This window comes from Pinus tabuliformis, chromosome 7 (assembly GCF_031772625.1).
Source record: "Pinus tabuliformis cultivar Carrire ecotype Pingquan chromosome 7, CPIR1, whole genome shotgun sequence".
NCBI classification, from domain to species: Eukaryota; Viridiplantae; Streptophyta; class Pinopsida; order Pinales; family Pinaceae; genus Pinus; species Pinus tabuliformis.
The window spans coordinates 111,714,177-111,730,230 of NC_142293.1; the positions used below are offsets into that span (position 1 = coordinate 111,714,177).

The 16,054-nt window shown below is 39.5% G+C and overlaps 1 pseudogene; it reads right to left on the bottom strand.

Annotated features, from left to right (window-relative positions):
• Positions 1–5,267: 5,267 nt before the first annotated feature.
• LOC149245539 (transmembrane 9 superfamily member 7-like) lies at positions 5,268–16,054 on the bottom strand (annotated as a pseudogene).

The window sequence follows — 16,054 nt, forward strand, 5'->3', positions numbered from 1 at the left end:
TCATCAAGACCAGGGAAGGCAGGGGATATCTCGGGTACTTCGCAATGCACAGGGGATGTCTCAGGTACTTAGCGATGTGTAGGGGATGTCCCCTTCTCGTCAAGGGCGTCCTATGAAATTAGGGGCATCCCCGATGTCCCTAGGGAGTTCCCTATCAGATTCGGGGATATCCTGAGGATGTCAAGGTGTCCATCGACCTGTTGGATCTCAACAGGTGCAAAAGCAAGTCTTTTTTGGACCCTAATCAGCCGATGGTGGCCCCTTAAGGGCCTAGATTCACAAATGAAGGAAAAAACAATAAAAACAAAAAATAAAATAAAATAAAACCTAACCCTAAGCCCAGCAATAAAAAATGCCCCCAATCATTTTTTTAACCATTTGACAGGTTTTGGAGGCAAGAAGAGAGTTATAGGTGGTATGAAGGAGTTGTAGTTGGTCTCATTATTTGGTCTTTGGAGCGTCCATTGCAGCCATTTTCAAACTTTGGAAACATTTGTGTTGGAGATTCAAAGGCCTGCAGTGGACATCTGAGGTGAGCAGCCAGTTTGGACAACATACTAGTTCAGGCATTTGCAACTTTGGACTATGTACTTGCTCGCTTTTATCAAATAAAAATCATTCTAGTTTTAGATTTCTATATTATAATATATAGAATAACGAGGCATACATGATGTATCTCTGTTACTAAAAACCCCACTGGTAGACCCATTTCTTGCTTGGGTTCTATTCTTGTCTTGATGCTTTGTTAGTACATTACTAATCACTTTTGTATCCAATATACACTAAGAAAGGGTTGATATCTACTAGCAATTGCACCAGATGTTGCAAAGGAAATGTTATAAGTTTGTAGCATATGGACAAATGTTTAATCTAAATGTAAATGTAGTCTAGTTTGAGTGAAAGTGAAATCTTGTTGTTATTGTTGGGTAACCTTTTATAATTGAGACCTTTGTCTTAAATTAATCTATAAATTTTAATTCATAAAAGTTTCTTATATTAATCTACAAACACAACTCTAAACTTCAAGACAAATCATCAAGGGTTTATTTCTCTGGATCAACGCAACGAAACCTGAGAGCAAATTACATTAAAAAAACACAGTGACTAATAAAATAGGGAACAGGTAAGGTTGAGTAGCAAAAACAAAAATGTTATCATACCCAATATAATTAAAAATCTTTGTACACAATAGTACTTACCTTGACTACTGACTAATTCAATTCAATTCATGTTAAAATTAAATTAATATTTGATTTAGATTCATTAAAAATTCACTAACAATCCTTGTTATGAAGATTTTCACAAACAAACCACAAAATTGTTAATCAAATGTGTTAATTTTGATGACCCTACAATCACATCACATGGGCAGAATCAAAACAAAAGTAAAAAGTCACATGATAATGCTGAGTAAGATGTCATCATTCATGGCTTACGAAAAGGCCAAGCAATTATGCATAGATGGTGCTGAAACCTAGTGAGTATGCCAAACATATCAATGAAGAAGCTCTCAAATACAAAAGCTTCTGCAAACATTTTCAAGAGAGCTACTAATCCCATTGTACTACCAATAGAAGATAAAGAACTTCTATTCTTCACAAAAAGGCAAGAGAAGAGTTCAGAAGCATGCAAACAACTCTGCAAAATCCTTGAAGTATGTACTCTATCATAGAAGAGAAGACAAGTTATCTCAGTTTTATGTACTCTATCATAGAAGAGAAGAAGACAAGTTATCTCAGTTTGTTAATCGTTTCAATGTCTCCATCAAACTTCAAGGAAAGGAAGACAGTTCTACATGGAAAAAGTCTTGGAGAAGGCCAAGTGTTGAGAAGATACCAATCAAAGTTAGTTTGAAATATGGAAATTTCCAAGGCCAAGAGAGATTTTCCCTCACCAATTTTAATAAAGAAGATTTTTAACTCAATACAAGGAGAAGGATCACAGAGCTACCTTGGAATATAACACCAATAAGCCACAGTATCACAAGGACATTGAGGCATAATTTGATAGTTCAACCAACAAGTACAAATGATATTAACAAACTAGGGCATTCGAAACATAATTTGATAGCTCAACCAACAAATACAAATGATTTTAACAAAGCCTTGATGATGAAGGTATATGACGCAGTCCATGACAACCAAGCTAAATACCAACCTCACTATACATGTAACTCGGGGACTATGTCTTTTTAGCCAGATATCTCCATCGGTGCAATGATAAAAGGATTCAATCAACCGAATTCAATCTAAATGTGACACTGTTTGTTCAAAACCTTCAAAAAGCTTCGCAGAAAAATAAAAAATTAAAGTACTTGCTGCAAATAAAATAAAGTGCAGGAAATTATAAAATTTAAGCTAGATTGCTTCCTGAATTTCCCTTTCTTCTAAACTAATTAATCTAAGTAAAATTAGAGTAATAACATAAACAAAGGAGTGAGGGGAATCATTCACATTGAAATCCCATAGAGAAAGATATCCAAGAGTTCACTCAAAGGCTTGGAGCATAGTGCTCCTACCTATATTCACTAAGACTCCAATCCCATGGTTGGAAGCAACAAGTGTGTTCCCTACATCCTTGTAATAAGCTCCAAGTGATGTGTACAAACAAGATGAAGGAAGAAGGATTATAGGAGAGAGGAGAAAGACCCATGACTATTTCCTTGAAGGTAATGGAATCAAGGAAGTGGCCATCGGGAAGGGGTCAATCCTCAAGCTCTCCATTAAAGGAGATGGATTATTGCCACTAAGCTTAGCCCATAAAGCAAAGAAATTTGTCAGATATACGCTCCAAGGGAAATTAAGAGCATAGCTAGGGCTTGCAGGGGAAAAAAGAGGGACATCCATGGCTAAAAGGACTTTCAATGGACTGCAATCATGAAAGGCATGAGAACGGTCAGGGGACCAAAAGCCCATAAATATGGACAAAGAAGAGGCCAAAGTAAACAAAGTGGAACAGGGAACCAGTAATAAAGAAAATCCTAACATTGATCAGAGAGCATTTACAAGTCAGGTTAAGCCCTTAAGTATACATAACTTAGGAAGAAAGAACATTTACATGTTAACAATGCATCTTTTGAATCAGTGGTCGGAGAATCCACAGTTTGAACATCTTTATACCAACGTTTCAAATCCCAAGTGGGATCCATCATCAGGGTGGAAGAATGATGATACAAGAAGAGCAAAAAACAGAATAAATACATCTGCTGCTCTTCTTGTTATCCTCACTCTACATCTTTCGAGTAAAAGGATTTCTCTCCAAGTATCCCCTCCGTATAGGGATAAGATTTTGGATTTAAGAGATCTGTGGCTTGTGTCTTTTGAATCAGTGGTCGGAGAATCCACAGTTTGAACATCTCTATACCAACGTTTCAAATCCCAAGTGGGATCCATCATCAGGGTGGAAGAATGATGATACAAGAAGAGCAAAAAACAGAATAAATACATCTGCTGCTCTTCTTGTTATCCTCACTCTACATCTTTCGAGTAAAAGGATTTCTCTCCAAGTATCCCCTCCGTATAGGGATAAGATTTTGGATTTAAGAGATCTGTGGCTTGTGTCTTTTGAATCAGTGGTCGGAGAATCCACAGTTTGAACATCTTTATACCAACGTTTCAAATCCCAAGTGGGATCCATCATCAGGGTGGAAGAATGATGATACAAGAAGAGCAAAAAACAGAATAAATACATCTGCTGCTCTTCTTGTTATCCTCACTCTACATCTTTCGAGTAAAAGGATACTTGGAGAGAAATCCTTTTACTCGAAAGATGTAGAGTGAGGATAACAAGAAGAGCAGCAGATGTATTTATTCTATTTTTTGCTCTTCTTGTATCATCATTCTTCCACCCTGATGATGGATCCCACTTGGGATTTGAAACGTTGGTATAAAGATGTTCAAACTGTGGATTCTCCGATCACTGATTCAAAAGACACAAGCCACAGATCTCTTAAATCCAAAATCTTATCCCTATACGGAGGGGATACTTGGAGAGAAATCCTTTTACTCGAAAGATGTAGAGTGAGGATAACAAGAAGAGCAGCAGATGTATTTATTAAGTTTTTTGCTCTTCTTGTATCATCATTCTTCCACCCTGATGATGGATCCCACTTGGGATTTGAAACGTTGGTATAGAGATGTTCAAACTGTGGATTCTCCGACCACTGATTCAAAAGACACAAGCCACAGATCTCTTAAATCCAAAATCTTATCCCTATACGGAGGGGATACTTGGAGAGAAATCCTTTTACTCGAAAGATGTAGAGTGAGGATAACAAGAAGAGCAGCAGATGTATTTATTCTGTTTTTTGCTCTTCTTGTATCATCATTCTTCCACCCTGATGATGGATCCCACTTGGGATTTGAAACGTTGGTATAAAGATGTTCAAACTGTGGATTCTCCGACCACTGATTCAAAAGACACAAGCCACAGATCTCTTAAATGCATCTTCCATTGTTATTAGTTGTTGTAGTTAGTAACATATATACACTTACATATTTATTATGCTACGAGAAGCATTGACCATATTTCATATTGTTGTGAACCCTTATCATGCATCAAAATAACAGTGTTTCCTTCACATATTAATAACAATATGCAAAGAGCATAAAACTTAATCATGATTCTTGTAGTTCTTCACAATTTACCCTTTTCATAAAGCAGTACGTAGGCTGCACTTTCGAGAACTCTCAAGGACACTTCATTCACACGAGTCACTGACACAAAACCAGTGAAGGGCAGAGCCATCTTGATCACATCTTACATATGCAACATAATGACCAAATTCCATGGTGCCTTCATGCTCAACTACTCCAATTAGCCGGTAAATACAATTGTCTTTGTCATGACATCTGCATGAGAAGAAATGAATCACATACTGCTCTATATGTAACAAAACACTAAATACATATCGTTCTATATCAGACTATTGCTCTGCTTGTAAAATGAATAAGAGAAAAAACACCAATGAAAGTGACAATGACCAAATTTGGTCAATCGGAGTGGGAAAGAAGACATTTATAAAAAAGAGAGAAATATCCCAAAAAACAAACAAACAAACAAACTTCAAAATGAAGGATGTAACTAAATACCTTCAATTGTTTGAGGAGAAGTTTGATAAAAAGGAGATAAAAGATACAAAATTGAACTTAGGCCAAGAGTTTAAGAGGAAAAACAGAAAAAGTGGTTTCTCTTAACATTTAGGGCTTAAAACATGTATCACGAGAAAATGCAATTCTAAATGAAAATACAAATATTACAGAGTGGAAATTTGGAGAAGCTTCTCAATCGATATCAATTGCCATCTAATTTTTTAATGGTCAAGTATGATGGCAGGATATCCATATACAGACGAGCAGAAGAGTAACTAGCAAACAAACCCATGAAGACCCACAAGAGAACCATAGCTGTCATCAGTCCACCACGATTGGATGGTGAAAGAAACCCAAGCATGGCAAATATCATTGTAACTAGTGTCATCCCCAAAAACTGTACCCCAGTTCCTGCATAGACACAAGAGTAAACCTGCATTACTTGGGGGCCTGAATACATCTCCATGGACAAGTATCCATCCAGTTTCTTGTCTCTCCAATTGATTGTAATTTGAGATATCCCGATCCAAGGTTTTCATAATAATCATTGCCACCATCCCAGAAAGGAAGAAGACAATCATTAATGAGTTGATAATAGAGAACCAGTGGATCTGATCATCTGTCATGAGAAAATATGTATCCCATCGAGAAGCCCATTTGATAGGGCTTTCCTGCAAGATTGCAATGACAATTGCTCAGACATTGGCAAATTGCAACTACCATAGAAAGGTTGAACACATAATAGAAACCACAAAATTGATGAACAAAAGAGTCATTGAATACCTTGAATGACACATCATAAGTAAATATAATATCTTTACCCTCGTCAACTTTTTGCGGACTATTGGTTTGTGAAACGTAGTGTTTGGTGTTTGGACTACTGGTTTGTGAAACGTAGTGTTTGGGTTGCGGGTTGTCAAACGGGGATTATCCTCAGACCAAGGCTGCTTGACGCTGTTTTCCAAAAATTAAAGTAATTTATTCATAAAAAGGTATCAATATAAAAAGGGAAAGAAAAAGGTTAAGAACCAATGCATTTCAAAATTCGATATGTTCTCGTCCGCTTGGGATAGCTCAATTGGCAATGGCCGTGGAAATGAAGTCTCACCGAACCAGAAGTCTTGGGTTCAAATCTTGTGCTATCCTCCCGATCAGGGCGAGAAGTTGGACATGATGAAGATGTAGTCCTACCAAGCTTACAAAAAAAAATTGATACGTTCTCTGCATTAAAGCTGTTTGATCACACTATGGCAACTAAATGACAACTAAAGCATAGCTAAATTTGAATGATTATGGATACAAATACTTCATGCTATAATTATATACCCAATTTCAGATTACCTTCAAAACTGAAAAAGACAGCTAATTGACCCTTACATATCAAACAAATTCTAATAATCTGAATCCAGTTTCCAAAATACCTATATGGTGTGACTTCAAATCCAACAACCCGAGCAGAATCAGCCTCTGAATCTTTGTGAAACTTAACCTTGAAAGACAGATGGTTGTTTATGAAGTATCTCTCTTCTGTACTCTGCAATATTTGCACCAGATTTCACATTAGATAGACATTTAGGATCCAAAGATACAGCTTTTCGAGAGTATAACTGCATCAGCACCCCATTTTGACTTACCCCTGCATAACTAGCGTTAAACACAAAACGGAAGCCATGTTCATATGAAGTAACTAAAGTTCCATCTGCTCTTTGTATGGCTACAGCCACAGATAGATTATCCAGAATGCTATTCCAATCAAAGTTAGATAAGTGACTTTCATAGCAGGATGTGTATCCCACTTATTAAAGTGGGATATATTCTTGTGAAAAATCTTCTGGATACAAACTGTGAAGGAGTTTAGAAACATCCCAACAATTTGGGTGGACACTACACCCATCAGCAGGGGATCAAAAGAAGCTTATGACAGATAGAAATGAGCTTCCTTATGTCGTAAATAAATAGAAGTAATAGGATTTGACAATTAATAAAAATATCATAAAATGTCACAGCAGCAATGATAGGATTTAACACTTACGATATACAATGATAGGATTTAACACTTACGATATACACTTGAATATATCTTCTCAAACTAAAACGTTAATAAATGAACTTGTCAGAAAAAAGTCTTGATGAGTTCAACTGGAAGAAAAGATATAGGCAGAAAGCAAAGAGGAATTCACAACTGAAAAATGCTTACATATTAACACGATATTCATCATCTATTTTCTCCTTTAAGTTATTTGCAGACTTTGCATCCAAGTTATTTGCAGACTTTGCATCCAGATTTATCCAGCATACATAATTACAGAGCTTCTCCTCTCTCATGTGGAACTGCCGCAGAAGAAACCGGTTAAATACTTGGTCAGACAAAGTTGGTCAGGCTGGTGGTATCAGCAGAATTGCTAACAAGTAGTCATAATGCCAATTCTGACAAGATATCAACAATCCATCACACAATGCTATACAGACCCTCAAGCAAGCCATACTTTCTTCTGCATACACGCTTCTATACCTTCAAAAACTACTGCAAAGAAAAAAAAACCTGAGTCCTCCAATGCCAATCTAATGAACAACCAAGCCAAGAATGGAAAGTATAATAGTTACTGCATAAGGAGAATTCTCAATGCGATCTCCACAAAGAACTTCTCCAAGATTTTCGGCACTGTTGACAATTGTTTTTGGTTTACAGTAATTCAGTGAATAATAATCATAAGGAAGCTGTGTCTTTATGGAAGACAACTTGTTCACTTTAACCTGGAGCTCATCACCCTGGTATTCACCACAAACAAATTCAGTCTCGATGAGAGAAATAGTAGATCAAAGCATCAGAAGAATATATATGATACAGAAGCAATAAGCATTCAACAAATGCTGTTGGTCATGGTCATCAACTTCCACGAATTAGCCAGAATTATGCATAATAAGAAAGGATATTTTGGAAAAAAGTAAATTGCTTCTGTAAAACTTTGAATATAACCAATGGGGTTGTTGTGGTTCAGCAGTGGCATGTTTGGCAATCCACCAAGGTTCAATTCCCTTGAAGGCACAAATAAGTGGTTGGAGTCCACAAAAGTCCTGGGTGATTTTAATCATTGCATTTTAGCTCCAGGAAAGTGCTTGTGATTTGTTTCTTAGAGTTCAGAGAAATACTTATAAAAAAACAGAAAGGGGCCATATCTCACTATCTCACTTTTTTAACAGAGTTTTTGAGCGAAAAAACTGTGCCTGCTGTATTGCCCTAAAAGGTTTATTATTTATTGATTTTAGTTTCCTTCTTAAATTGGGCCATTTGTATTATATTAATGGACTCTGAGAAGAAGAATCGTGAACCGTCTCTTGCTTCGGTGCTTATGATATTGCATAAAAGATCAATACTATTAATGCAATTCAAGAACCACAAAATACTGATAGCAATTTGGATTCAGTATTAATGAAATCCAAGAATCTCAACGGTCACAGTTGTTTGAGTTCAGTATTATTCTAATAATCTGTGAGTATTGCAAGGCATAAAAATATTTAAATTCAGTATTCTGTGAATAGAATGTGAGAATTCCAAACTACCACTGGCAGTGATACAAAATTACAACATACACTGAAACCCCAAGTCTTGTTCATACCGAATGGCTGTATAAATTCGTTAACATCTGGGTCTGATCACCAGTCAGTTGAAGTACCAATGCACAAAGATGCTCAATACTCTTTCAAATAGCACAGGCACTCATTTTTATTGTGATACACTTTCTATGCTAAGCACTTGTGCACAACATAGTTGAGATCTCAAGAACAAATTGAGTCAGCTGATTCATTGAACACTTGAGACAAATTGAATTGAAACATGCTATTAAACCTGATATGACAGTGAGGGACACAAATAAATATAGGCCAAGCATGGCCTTATTCTGATACACTTTCTATGCTAAGCACTTGTGCACAAAATAGTTGAGATGTCAACTTACACTATAGATCACAGCTAATTCATTGAACACTTGAAACAAATTGAATTGGAAGATGCTATTAAACTTGATATGACAGTGAGGGAACACAAATAAACATAGGCCAAGCAGGGCCTTATTGGCTTATCTATTTTCAAGAACAAATTGAGTATGATTCCGATCTAAACTTACACTATAGATGACAGCTAACACTTGAGACAAATTGAATTGAAAGATGCTATTAAACTTGATATGACAGTGAGGGGACACAAATAAATCTAGGCCAAGCATGGCCTTGTGAGCTTATTTATTTTCCAGCCAAGGAGATGGTGTGCAATTTCCATACTAGTGTTCAAAATCTTCATTAGCTATCCTCTTCTTGAGAAGATTCAAGAAAAATATTCAGTTTGAACTTTGAAAAAACTTTAGTTCTTCTAGGATATGCAGTTAAATAAAGAGCAGCAACTTCAAACAATAACTGAATCCATATCAATAAAATCCAATCCTTTCACAATTTGTCTTAGATTTAGAATATAAGAGAGAACTTTTAAATGCCTCAATATGAAAATATAGACCATTCTTGTGGTACAAAATTCATTAAAAGGATCTCGCTAAGTAAGGATTTAGAAACCATGCTTGTTTAACTCATCCATGTCCTTTGTTACAGTATCCATCCTTTTTCTCCATGATTCTTTGAATCTTTACATCAACCCAACCCCAAAAACACCCCACTCAAAAACCCAAATCCAATGTGTTTTATACATATAGCAATCACAAACATTGGTTGAAGCTGGAAATGGAGGGAGAATCAGACCACCGAACTACCCAAACCCTGAAAGTGACTGCTGCTGCAACCATTCAAAGGGTTGGAATTTCAAAAGTGAATGGCTTGAGCAAATCCTGTTACTGGCCAAGGCTACATTGCACTGTCCGAAGGAACGAATTTGAGAGCTGAAGGACCCTGTTTATGATGAGTCCACAATGCAATCAGTAATCATAGTACTGTCCCATCCCCATTCGGGGCCGGATGTTGTGATGATTATACATCGGATCGCTATAGTCGACAGGCTTAATTTCCACTGGTTTATAAATGCCTTCGGTTTCTTGTACAGCTCCGAAGACAACTTCATTAGTTGTATCATAATCTTTTTCAAAATATGTTTCAGGAGCAGATGAATGATGTCTCAATGGCTGAACATGGTCTTGATTGTCTTCATCCCGATAATACCCATGATTTTGATTGACAGACCTATTAGAAATAAATGGACTGATATATTCTCTTGTGGGCCCAAAATCACCATTGTGTGAACCAGATGAAGGAGGAGGAGAGATGGGTGTATCGATTTCTGGCTCTCTGAATGTCACTGTTTTCTTTTTTATTGGTGTTAGTTAGGGTTCAATATCATCATCATTATCATCTAGAATAAGGCTATCCCGAAGTGGCCATAAATTTCCTTTCTTATAAGGAGAGTTTCTTCTAAATCCACTAGTAAGATAGGAAAAAAGACCTCCAATGATCTCCGCAATAGACTTCAAAATGTCTACAAAGAACTTCCCAAAGGAAACCCAGCCACCAAGGGTTTTAGCTCAACCAATTGTTCTCAATGTTGCCAAGCATTATTGGATTTCTGCAAAACCCATAAGTAAATGTGGGTGGAAAATGCAATTAAAACACTCACCTCATGTGTATATTTCTTAATAGGAATTGTAATGATTTGTACTTATGCAGGAACGCAATAGAATACAGACATAAACATAAACACGGAGATGCATCAGAAATAAATCTTCATTTCATTAATATCAAAGAACTGAAAGATGTTTACATACATAATGGAAATAAACTAGCTCGAGCGATGGTAGCTCATCTCTGAGAAGAGATGTGGCGACGACATGCCTTTGAACTATATTCCAATGAGGCTCAAGGGCCTTTTTATTATTGAACAACAAAGGGAAACCCTAAACAACCAAAACCCTAACCCTAGGAGATAGAACGTCGAGAGTTTGTGGGCCCCGTTGGGGTTAGTTGGGCAGCCAACTTCCTGGGGTCGTAACTTGGTCATATGATCTTCGTTTGGCGCGTATGATACCTCGCTAGGAATATCTCTCCAAGTACTACAGGATTGGCAGCAAGCCCTTGCCTACAGCTATGGGCCTGCTGCGAACGTCAAAAAAACATTGTTTAGGGGGTCAAATAACTCCGGAAGTTCAATACCCAAAAAATTGCTAAAAATAGTAAATGTTGTTATAATCAAGGAAACTAATGAAACCGACTAGAGGTCTAGGTGGAATAGGCGGGTGGCCACCAATATCCACCTGGATCAATCCTCCCCCCTTAGGAAGCAATGGTCCCCATTGCGTGCAGAGCCTCCATGAGGTGAGGAAATTTTTGTTGAACCTAGTCCCTAGTGAGCCACTTGCCCTGGTGAAGGAGTTGGCCTGCTTTGACAACTCAATATAGTTGGATCCTCTGTTGGCGAGTGTTCTTAATTTGTGTGTCCATGATCCTATCAGTTGTGGCATGTTCAATACAACTTGGGTTGAGCTCTATTGGTGTCAACTACTCAGCAATATCGGATGTGTCCAACAATGGGGGAAAATATGGCCGCAATCGGTCCACATAGAATACTAGGTGTAGTCCAAGGAGTGGTGGAATGTTGATCTCGAAGGCATTGTCCCCTACAACCTTAGTGATGGTGTAAGGCCCATATCGAAGCGAGCGAAGCTTGCGGTGGGGCCTAGCGAGGCGCTCCTTCTGCAAATGTAACCAAACTTTGTTTCCCACCTGAAACTTGTGTGGCACCCGATGTTGATGATGACGCAGCTTGTACTTAGCATTTTCTCTATTCAATACGTCATGGACCTCTTGGCGAATGTGCTAACTGTGGTCAATGAAGTTGTTAGCCATGTTAGCTTCGGACTGGACATGAGTTGAATCTTCCGAGGAGCTGCAAATGGTATGGCAACATCAAGGGCATAGTGGTTGGAATCCAAGTCCAACCTGAAAAGGGCTATGGCTAGTTGAGTTGTGGAGAGTCTTGTTGTAGTTGTGTTGGACATAGGGGAGGCTCTCATCCCATGTGCATGGGTGCTTCGAGTTGTACATGCGCAGGATGTGCACGATCATCCTGTTGACGACCTCTGTTTGGCCATCAGTTTGGGGGTGAAAGGTCATGGACTTAGTGAGCTTGGTATCCAACAATGACCAGAGGCTTGACCAAAATGCACTTAGGAACCGACTGTCCCGATCTGAGATAATGGACTATGGGATCCCAAAGTGTACCCATACTCATTCAAAGAAGAGTTTGGTAGTGGCTTCTGCTATGATACTCTTCTTGCAGGCCGCCAAAATGGCCATCTTAGAGAATTTGTCGACGACCATGAAAACACAGTCATTGCCATGCTTGGTAGAAGGAAGGACTGACATGTAATCCATGGAGATGGATTCCCAGGGCCAGGTAGGAATAGGCAGAGGAGTATACAAACTTTGCTTCTTGATTGTAGGTTTGGCAATGGGGTAGGCAATGCAGGATTTGATGTATTTCCCAACATCCTATCGAAGGTTTGGGCAATTAAAATACTTCTGCAGCACTGCCATTATTTTCTCTACCCCAAAATGTCTAGCGACTCGACTATAGTGTGCCTCCCAAATCATCTTGGAACACTTGCTTGAAGGAACACAAAGGTGTCCCAAGTGGCATAATAGTGTGTCCTGGAGGTGAAAGTCTAGAACTTCTTACCTTCCAAGAGCATATGGTATGTGGTGCCGAATTCAGGATCACTCTTGTAACGATGTGGCCATCCCGAAGTCTCGTGTCCACAAGGGTCAAGCACAGTGGTCAGCGCCATAACCGGCAGTCGGTTGAGGTGGTTTGCAACATTATCGGTGTTACCCTTCTTGTATTTAATGTTCAAATGGAATAGTTACAGATATGTGGACCATTTCTGATAGCGATTGTTCTGCAACTTCCCTTGTGTTTGTATAAACTGCAATGGTTGGTGGTCTGTGTGGATGACTGTTTCCTTCCCCAGAATGTAATGCTTCCATTGTCGGCAGGCATGTACAATGGAATACATCTCCTTGTCATAGGTGGGATACTTTCGGACTGTATCTGAAAGCGTCTCATTGTGATATGCCACCGGATGCCACTGTTGGATAAGAACTGCACCAATAGCATAGTCGGAGGCATTTGTCTCAATTTCGAATGGTTGTTGCAGGTCTAGTAATGCGAGCATTGGTGCAGAGCAGAGGCAATGCTTCAACTAGGCAAATGCTTTCTGTTGGGATTCGGACCAAAATAACTTTGTTTTTTCTCCGCCCTTTGTGACTTGACACAAAGGCCAAGTGATATGAGAGAATCCCAACAAGAACCTACATAGAAATTGGCAGGACCCAGAAAGCTGCGGAGTTCTATTAGAGTGGTTGCGGTTGGCCAATCCCAAATAACTTGTATCTTGGTTGGGTCCACATGCACACCCCGCTCATTAATGATGGACCCTAGACTTGGGTCATACCAAAAGTGCATTTCTCCAAATTGACACAATTTGTGTTGCCGCAAGGTTTGGACTCTGGAGGACCTGTTGAATATGGTGTATGTGCTCTTCCCAACTCTAGTTGAAGATCAAGATGTCGTCCAGGTACACTACCACGAACGAGTTGGTGAAGGGTCGCAAGATGTCGTCCATCAACCGCATTAATTCGAAAAGGACCTCCTTAGATTTGAAGGCAGCCTTCCACACATCGGAGGGTCGATTGGTGCCTCGTGATAACCAGACTTCAAGTCAATCTTGCTGAAATATTTGGCCCCCTTGAGTTGGGTCCAAAAGGTCATCAATCTATGGGATTGGATCCCTATTCCAGAGAGTGATCTTATTCAACACCTGATAGTCAATACCTATGTCATAGGGTTCGACGAATTTGAACCTTGAGGTTCAAAATTTGGCGAACCCAAAAAAAAAAAATTCAAAATCATTCAAGTTCGGCGAACCTGATAGTCGAACCTCAAATTCGAACCTCAAAGAATTTGAACCTGAAGGCGAACCTAAAGATGAACCTGAAGCCGAATTTTAAAAACTTTTAATTTTTTTTTGTCGTTCGAGGTTGAGTTCGAGTTGCTTTTGTCAGTTGTTTTAAGGTTTATGAGAAAATCCATGGGCAGCACATGGTTTTCTCTTGTTTCACTTACCGCCACTTAGTTTCCCATGGTGGCCACTAGTTTGGCTTTATTTACCATGGTTGTCGACATATTTTCACAAGCCAACTTCAGTTTGAGTGTACTCGCTCTATTGTGCTCAGTGTTGCCATTGTGCGTTGTATTTTCTGCAATTTCTTGAATTCAATTTCTAGATGTTGCTTGTCCCCATCGCCTAGAGCGTGAAGTGAAAAGTGTTGTCTTGATGGGGCCTGACCCAGGTTCGGAGTTATTTAGCCAAACAAATCCCTACATTACTAGCCCTTTCAGCATCAGCTCGTGGAGCACGGACTGAAGTCTCACCCGAAGCAGTATGGGGGGATGTTGGAACCAAGTTTCCACACCCTTGAGATGTCTAAGGGATCGATTTAGTCCAACAGTGCCTACCTTCACGCCGGTCACTTCGCGCGTTGTGATAACCTGCGAGACCTTTGCCTTCGCACAGCCCTAACCAAGGGCTGAGGTGATTTCGTGCTACTATGGCAATGACCTTTGCTATTTCCCTAAATTATACTGCAGATCTTACTTATCTTCTTACTAAGGTTAGTTAACTTCGCATAAACAGAAATTTGATCTTGCATTCACTTATTCAACATATTCATACATGTTCACGCACCACATAAACAGTAGAAATGTAATTTATACCCAATACATTCAATGTAGAAAACAGGAGATAAATACACAGGAATGATATAAAACTTCTCTTTATTAATGCTTCAACGGTTACAAACTCAACCTACCCTGCGCACTCAGTTGCAGGGGTCTGCGCACTCAGCTATGGACTACTAGGCCTCTGCGCACTTAGTTGCAGAGCCTTCTCCTACTCTACGACCCAAAGACTCGACTTTACCCTTAGATCTTCCGCTATGCTTCTATTCCATGATCCTTAAAATTCCTTTTTCTACAACTTAGAGCCTCGCTCTATTTATACAATCCCATTTTCCGTAGACCATGGGTAGATCTCTATAGCCGACATTACATTACAAAATTAAGGGCGAACAACCCTATGACTCATTTACAAGCTACGCGCTCCGCGCCCACAAAATGCGGAGTCTTTACATCAAAGATACAATTTATGACCAAAATCTAGGCTTTAAGCCCCAAAACTTTCCTTGGGGGATCCCGCGCCCAATAGGCCCCCAACACAAACATCGTGACTCGCCCTCGAGTCACTCTGTCGGTGCAGAGATCTTTGCATGAAGACCTCCCAACTCTTCCTGGACTACTGCAAGATCGACAGCGCACTAAGCAACTGCCTGCTGCACTTCCTGGACGCGTTGTTCAGAAACTGTTGTAGCTGAACTGCTTCCCTGAACCTGTTCCTGTGTTCCTTGCATCTGCGCGAGCTTTGCTTCAATAGAGGCTGTAATGATGAATGCCTCATCAATCCATGGTTGTACGCACGCCTTCAAAACAACTTCCTTGTGTCGAGCAGCATCCACCTGCTCCTTGAGCGCTTTTGCCTGCTGCATCCGCGCGAGCCTTTGTGTAAGGGAAACCATTTGCGCGGTCCCTTTTATCTCATCATATTTCTGTTATAGCTCACACGCCTCTGTTTCTAAGCGTTGTATGTTCAGGTCCTCCTGCAAAGAGTGGTGAGAACCTCGAACGACTCTTCAAATAGCCTGGTGCAATCTTTCACCGCGTTGTTGACTTCTGCTATAGCCACTGTAATCACGCTAGTGCGCTGTTCCCTAACCTCCGGCGGCGTTGAAGGCTGCACCTTCAATGTAGCTCGGCTATCTAAAGCCATCTCTTTCTTAGCCTCACGCACCCCTGCTGCTAGTTTCCGGATGCACGCCTCTGTTGGTTCCTCTGCTTGGATGGCTAGCTCCGAGGCCAT